The following is an 8181-nucleotide window of genomic DNA, read 5'->3' as shown; positions in this document are numbered from 1 at the left end:
CTCCTCCTGCTCCTCCTCCTGCTGTCCCTGGGCTCTAACACACCGCCAGTTGGGGCCCAGATGTGCTAGCTGCACAGAGAAAAACACCAGCCAATGTGTCAGTGGGGTCCAGCACCGCCAGCTGTTCCCCTGCTGTGCAGCCGGCAACGTGTCCTGCAAAAGCCACGCAGACACAAGAACTGAAATTGAAGGGAACCTGTCCCCCCTCCCCCAGGCGTTTTTACGTTATCCAGCCACCTTGTACAGCGGTAATGCTGCATGTGTGCAAGGTGGCTCAGAAACGTATTCTCCTCGCACATGTGGAACTGAAAACACGTCTGCAATGTGTCCTCTGTGTGACCATTTAACCGTCCCGGTGGTGTGACTTTCCTTTGTAATGACACGCTGCAACCCCCTTGGTAGCGCTGCCCGTCTTCTGGCATCATTGTTTGGCTGCCTGCGCCTCTGCGGCCGCCCTGACCCACACAACGCCCCTCGTTGTCTTATTTATTGGGACTGCGAGGGTGTGATTGATGGGCAGGATCAGTGCATCAGTTCGCCTGTCCCTCCTCTCCTTCCGCCTTCTTCGGACTGTGCGGCTTCATGGCCGTGGCATGCGATAAGGGATCAGATGACGCCGCACAGTCTGAAGCGGGTGTAAGGACCCGAGTGTGAGAGGCCAACATATGTGCTGCGCCAGGCCCTGAATCCCAGCCCCGCAGTGTTTTAACAATGTTAAGACACTGCGGGGCTGGGATTCATGGTCATCGCGAACCGCACCGGCCGACATTACATGATGCCAGAAGATGGGCAGCGCTAACGGCGCTAGGCCAGGGGATAACACGACAGCGCAGACTCCTGTACAGCAAATAACAACGCTCGGGAGGCTGCACCCAGCACCAAGGTGGGATTCTTGACACCTGTGCTGCGTCTCATTACAAAGGGAACTCTCGCCTCCATTACACAGTTTGACTGTATAAAGGGCTAAATGTTATACGTGTTTCATTCAGCGTGTGCAAGGAGAAAAATTAAAAGAGCAACCTTTGACTTGTGCAGCACTACTGCTGCATAAGCTGTGGCTCTTCTACTTTCTAACCCCTGAGGGGGGGTTAAAGGTGACCTTTGAAATCGGTTCAAGTAGGCTTCGGCCTACACTCTGCTCCACCTGCAGAGCCCGGGCTCCAACAACGCTAGTTGCTGTCCGGAAGTGCTGGCTGCACAGAGCCAAACACCTCGCCAATGTGTCAGTGGGGTCCAGCACCGCCAGCTGTTCCCCTGCTGTGTAGCCGGCAACGTGTCCTGCAAAAGCCACGCAGACACAACACACCCAAAGCTGCCGCCAGTGCAGGCTTCGGCCTACACTCCCCTCCCCCTGCTCCTCCTCCTCCTGCTCCTCCTCCTGCTGTCCCTGGGCTCTAACACACCGCCAGTTGGGGCCCAGATGTGCTAGCTGCACAGAGAAAAACACCAGCCAATGTGTCAGTGGGGTCCAGCACCGCCAGCTGTTCCCCTGCTGTGCAGCCGGCAACGTGTCCTGCAAAAGCCACGCAGACACAAGAACTGAAATTGAAGGGAACCTGTCCCCCCTCCCCCAGGCGTTTTTACGTTATCCAGCCACCTTGTACAGCGGTAATGCTGCATGTGTGCAAGGTGGCTCAGAAACGTATTCTCCTCGCACATGTGGAACTGAAAACACGTCTGCAATGTGTCCTCTGTGTGACCATTTAACCGTCCCGGTGGTGTGACTTTCCTTTGTAATGACACGCTGCAACCCCCTTGGTAGCGCTGCCCGTCTTCTGGCATCATTGTTTGGCTGCCTGCGCCTCTGCGGCCGCCCTGACCCACACAACGCCCCTCGTTGTCTTATTTATTGGGACTGCGAGGGTGTGATTGATGGGCAGGATCAGTGCATCAGTTCGCCTGTCCCTCCTCTCCTTCCGCCTTCTTCGGACTGTGCGGCTTCATGGCCGTGGCATGCGATAAGGGATCAGATGACGCCGCACAGTCTGAAGCGGGTGTAAGGACCCGAGTGTGAGAGGCCAACATATGTGCTGCGCCAGGCCCTGAATCCCAGCCCCGCAGTGTTTTAACAATGTTAAGACACTGCGGGGCTGGGATTCATGGTCATCGCGAACCGCACCGGCCGACATTACATGATGCCAGAAGATGGGCAGCGCTAACGGCGCTAGGCCAGGGGATAACACGACAGCGCAGACTCCTGTACAGCAAATAACAACGCTCGGGAGGCTGCACCCAGCACCAAGGTGGGATTCTTGACACCTGTGCTGCGTCTCATTACAAAGGGAACTCTCGCCTCCATTACACAGTTTGACTGTATAAAGGGCTAAATGTTATACGTGTTTCATTCAGCGTGTGCAAGGAGAAAAATTAAAAGAGCAACCTTTGACTTGTGCAGCACTACTGCTGCATAAGCTGTGGCTCTTCTACTTTCTAACCCCTGAGGGGGGGTTAAAGGTGACCTTTGAAATCGGTTCAAGTAGGCTTCGGCCTACACTCTGCTCCACCTGCAGAGCCCGGGCTCCAACAACGCTAGTTGCTGTCCGGAAGTGCTGGCTGCACAGAGCCAAACACCTCGCCAATGTGTCAGTGGGGTCCAGCACCGCCAGCTGTTCCCCTGCTGTGTAGCCGGCAACGTGTCCTGTAAAAGCCACGCAGACACAACACACCCAAAGCTGCCGCCAGTGCAGGCTTCGGCCTACACTCCCCTCCCCCTGCTCCTCCTCCTCCTGCTCCTCCTCCTGCTGTCCCTGGGCTCTAACACACCGCCAGTTGGGGCCCAGATGTGCTAGCTGCACAGAGAAAAACACCAGCCAATGTGTCAGTGAGGTCCAGCACCGCCAGCTGTTCCCCTGCTGTGCAGCCGGCATCGTGTCCTGCAAAAGCCACGCAGACACTTGCTCTTGTACCTTCTGCTCCCCATCCTGGTTCCAGTACCGTCAGCTGGTTCCGGGCAGAGCCTTTGGCTTAGGTGCCTCCCTCTGGGTATCCGAGTTCCACCAACGTCAGGTGGTCCTTGGTAGTGCTTTCAGGCACGGGTACCTCCTGCTTAGTAACCGGGTTCCAGTAACGTCAGCTGGTCCTCGGTAGTTCCATTGGCTCTTGGACCTTCGGCTACCCATCCGGGTTCCAGCACCGTCAGCTGGTTCTCGGCAGTGTCTTTTGCTCTTGTACCTTCTGCTCCCCATCCTGGTTCCAGTACCGTCAGCTGGTTCCGGGCAGAGCCTTTGGCTTAGGTGCCTCCCTCTGGGTATCCGAGTTCCACCAACGTCAGGTGGTCCTTGGTAGTGCTTTCAGGCACGGGTACCTCCTGCTTAGTAACCGGGTTCCAGTAACGTCAGCTGGTCCTCGGTAGTTCCATTGGCTCTTGGACCTTCGGGTAGCCATCCGAGTTCCAGTTCCATCAGCTGGTTCTCGGCATTTTCTCAGCCTTCTTGTACCTTCTGCTACATTTCCAAGTTCAAGAGACTAAACACGATGACCCGGAAGAACACCCCTAAGATGACGACGACACCAGAGACGACAACCACCGTGATGACGACGACCCTGGAGACGATGACCCTGAAGACCACCCCGATGACGACGACCCCGGAGACCACCCCGATGACGACGACCCCGGAGACGACGACCCTGGAGACGACGACGACCTGGAAGACCGAGAAGCAGAAGAACAAGAGGCTGCAGAACAAAGAGCAGAAGGACATTAAGCATAACACAAAATATCAGAGCAAAAAAATATTATGTAAATTATAAGCAGAAGAAGACTAAGCAGTGTATGGGGGTGAGTCCGTTCCTCCTCGTGGTGCCCCTGGATAAAGCCTGATGCTGCAGGCCAAACTGAACGCGGACAAATGTAACTGGTTTGTGACAGGCAGAACGGAAGGTGTAATCTTCAAACTTTTATAGATAACAACTACGGGAATGCCTGTCACAAATAAGAATATGATGAAGAAGTTGAATATGATGAAGATAATAGTAAAATAAAAAGAATATGAACAATGTAACCCAAAAAATAATAGGTAGAAGATGAAGAAGAAGATGAATAAGGTGAAGAAGTTGATGTCAAAGAAGCTGATGATGAGGATAATTAAGAAGAAAGCGTGGGAGAAGTAAAAAAGAAGGTGAAGGGCGTGGAAGTAGTGAAACATCAATATCTGACATAAAAAAAAAAAAAAATAACATAGTCAAATTCTTTCTAACGCCGAACTTCATAAAAAAAAATTAAAAATCCTGCTATTCTATTACATTGGGCTAAACCTCTGTCCCTTTAATATCTCCGCCACGTCCCCCAATACATCCTACATTATTCTTAGTTGTTTTCCTTCATGTAGAATGAACCTACAAGTTTATAAAGGGTTTATTTTAATTCCGATATTTTCGTCCCATTGACTTGCATTGGGATCGGGTATCGGTATCGGATTGGATCCGATATTTTGACGGTATCGGCCGATACTTTCCGATACCGATACTTTCCGATATCGGAAAGTATCGCTCAACACTATTCACCAGCTATCCATTGTGTTATTTACTCGCAAGAGAAAGTTTGTTTTTCTGATCACGAGTGTTTGTTCATGGTGTTTGAGGGAGATGTTTTTTTTTATGGTAAAGGGAGGTGGAGGATGAATGTGAGTATGTTAGATGATAAAAGTGTCAAAAAAAGTTTTTCAAAGAATTATTGTGATTGGGTGAATAGGAAAGGGGATTTTGGGAATATTGTTGAATGGTGGGTGTGGGTTAAGAGAAAGATAATGGTATTTTTTAGGAGGATAGGTCAAGTTAAAGCCAGAAAGAAAAGATTACTATATACACGGATAAATAGAAGGATTTCTTTTCTGCATGAATGTAGAGCAATGGGTATAGATGTTAAAAGAGAGTTCAATAAAATGGAGAATGAATTGGATGTTTGAGCGTGGGAAAGAAATTATATTTTGGTCAAGAGTGAAGATTAAAGAGCAGAATGAGAAATGTACGTGTTTCTTTTTCAAGAAAATGTGTGGTGGGAAACGGGATATGAGAGTGTTGGTGAATGATAGAGGTGAAGAAATGCATAGTGAGGGGGTGATTGCGGAAGTGTTTGGTTTCTATAAATGTTTGTATGGGGAGAGAAAGTGTGATTTGGGGAGTGAGAATGAGTTTCTGCAGGTGCTGGGGAAGTGTGTTCCAGATAGTGAGACTTTGGCTTTGACGGAGGAAATATCAGAGAAAGAATTGTTGGATGTGGTCACTAAGTCTCCAAAGAATAAATCTCCTTCTCAGGATGGGATCCCATGTGATTTTTATGCAAAATATTAGGACATTGTTGCTCAGGACCTTTTTGAGGTTATGAAATTCTTGTTTGCGGGTGAGCATATGCCTGAGTGTATGAAAAGAGGCTTGGTGGTCTTATTACTTAAGAAAGGTGATAGAAAGAAGCTAGCTATTTGGAGACCAATAACATTACTTAACGCTGACTATAAGATGTTTGCTAAAATTCTGGCTTGCCGTGTGAGAGAAGTGCTAGTATCTGTAATTGAGGAAGAACAAGTGTGTGCGGTTCCTAAACGGAGAATACAAGATAATATCTATTTGGTGAGAGATGTGCTAGAGGATTGTAAGAATAGAAGGAAAGGTGTGATTGTGTGCGCGCTTGATTTTGAAAAGGCTTTTGACTGCGTGGCGCATGTGTTTTTGTTTTCTGTACTACGGAAGATGGGTTTTCCTGAGCATCTGGTGAGGTTGATTATAGGGATGTATGAAGGCGCTGAGAGCATGGTGCAGGTGAATGGGTTTGTAACTGAGACTTAAGATTTTACCAGGCGTGAGACAGGGGTGTCCACTTTTTCCGATCTTGTTTATCTGTGTGATGGAACCTCTTCTTCAGCTTATTAGAAAGGATGAGTTTTTCAAGGGGTTTTTGATTCCTGGGAGTGATGGAAAGATAATTAAGGTGATTGGTTATATGGAAGATGTCTGCGTGTTGTGTGAGTCGGAGAGTGACCTAGCAAGAGTGAAATTTTTGGTTCAATTGTTTTGTGTTGCCTCAGCTTTTAAAATCAATTGGGATAAAAGTAAGGTTAAAGGTTTTTTTGTTAATAAAAAGATACGTGATATGGATATGGATTGCGTGGAGGGTGGGATAAAAGTACTAGGTGTGTGTCTGGATGAAAATTTAAAAGGAGGAGATAGCTGGAAGGATTTAGGTGGTAAAATTGCTAGGAAACTGGAATTATGGCTGTTACGGGATTTATCTTTTACTGGGAAAATCTTAATTCTTAAAAGTATAATCCTTCCTATGCTTATTTATGTAGCTCTGATCTTTCCACCACCTGTTGGGCTTATGAAAAAAGATTAATAGGTTACTTTTTGTGTTTCTTTGGGGAAGTAATATTGAAAAAGCTAAAAGAGGAATCCTTTTAAGAAGTAAAAAGGAATGGAGGCCTGGGATTTCCTAATATTGAGGTTTTTATTGGCATAAATCCAATTCGTTTTCTTGCAGAACTTTTATCAAAACAATCGAAAGCTGCTTGTATGGCTACATACCTTGCAGGTACAATGTTATATCGGTTAAAGTGGATGACTTATGATAATTGTAAACCCACTGCTTTTTTATGTCCTTCTTGGTATTTGCAAATGGAATGCTTTATCAAAAAATTTCATTTAGAGAATTTACAGTTGGCAAGTTTTTCTAAGGATAAAAATATGGTGAAAAGGCTGTGTGCTGACAATGGGATGTGTGAGATAAATGGATTAAGGTCTGCGGAGGCGGAGGATGTTTGGCGTAAGCTTGGGAATAGTGATATGTCTAATAAGCAAAAGGACTTAATATGGATGTCTTTCCTGGGAGTATTGCCTGTGAGGAGTGTACAAAAAAGGAAAGGGTTGGCAGTTTCAGAAAGGTGTCCGAGAGAACGGTGTGGGAGTAATGAAGAGATTCATCATGTTCTATGGTCTTGCAGTTTTGCTAAGGATGTTTGGTTTAAGTTAAGCGAGCTATGTATGGAATTAACTGGGGCGAAGCATTTAAATTATGAAATTGTTATGTTTGCACTATGTAAACTGAATCGAGAAAAGGATAGGATCTTATGGCTGTTTTTGGCTTGTGTGAAGGAAGTTTTGTGGAATTGTAGGAATTTGCATGTTTATAAGAATGAAAATTTGGAGGGAGATGATTTTGTTAATATGGTTCTAGAGAAGTTATATTTCTATTATAAGTGTGATATGAGAAGTGGGTTGGATGCGGAGGGTGTTTGGAAATTCCGGAAATGGAAACAGATAATTTTTTCTAATTCTTTGTGATGTGTTTTTTCTTTGAATTTTGAATTTAAATAAAAAGAAACCATGATGATGAGTTATAAATGATAGCTTTGGTGGAATGGTTGTTTTATTCGTGAATGAAGAGACAACCTTTTATTCTGCACTATTATTTTAAACCTGAATGGTTTTGAAAAAAAAAAAAAAAATCTGTTCTTATCAGTTTAATATCAGATACGTCCCCTATTTGGGGACCATATATTAAATGGATTTTTGGAACAGGGAGATGGAAGAAGAGCTTGCTCTGTCCACTCCACGCATTGACCCATTATTGCAGTATCTCCGAGAACAGTGCACTCCTTCTCTGATCCGGTTTCTAAAAACAGATTGAATTGAAATCAGCGCAAGTTGTCTTTTAACCCTTTATGGGAATTTATTTCAGGGTCAAAGAAGCACATTTCTCATGCCAAATGTAGCATTTTGATCGATGTCTCTTGACCATTTGCAACATTTTCTGTGCCTTGCCTGGCCTTGCTTTCACCTATGTATGTCAAACATTGCATTGCATTCAATATGCAATCAAACAATCAGTTTGTCTACTGCTTGCTGCAACAGGTGTGTTAAGATGTAGGCCTGTATTAGGCCTTTGTAACAGTGATGCAAATATACTGTGCCATCTGCAAAATTAGGCCCCTGCTGTCAGTACTTGGCGGCATTTAAATTGAAGTATCCAATGAGTAGTTCTGCCATACATACCGCATTTGTGATCACATGAATTTTTTTGTGAAACATTGTCTCCCTCTTGTGGACCACCGACTTTTAAATGTGGTGTATTATATGTATTTCAGAAAAAGGAAAACTGGTGTCTGTGCTGATCTCGAATCTGCTTGTCTTGTCCATCTACACCTCTGTGAGTATTGTAATGCTTTTGACCAAGCAGGTGCGCTGCATGCA

The 8181-nt window shown here is 46.0% G+C and overlaps 1 non-coding gene across 1 annotated transcript; it reads left to right on the top strand.

The window, feature by feature from the left end:
* Positions 1-7395: 7395 nt before the first annotated feature.
* LOC143770758 (U2 spliceosomal RNA) lies at positions 7396-7589 on the top strand. Its single transcript, XR_013214723.1, has one exon. It is a non-coding gene; the product is annotated as a U2 spliceosomal RNA (small nuclear RNA).
* The last annotated feature ends 592 nt before the right edge of the window (positions 7590-8181 follow it).

Source organism: Ranitomeya variabilis, chromosome 4 (assembly GCF_051348905.1).
Source record: "Ranitomeya variabilis isolate aRanVar5 chromosome 4, aRanVar5.hap1, whole genome shotgun sequence".
NCBI classification, from domain to species: Eukaryota; Metazoa; Chordata; class Amphibia; order Anura; family Dendrobatidae; genus Ranitomeya; species Ranitomeya variabilis.
The sequence above is the reverse complement of the archived record's forward strand: the minus strand, read 5'-3'. Positions and strand labels throughout refer to the sequence as shown.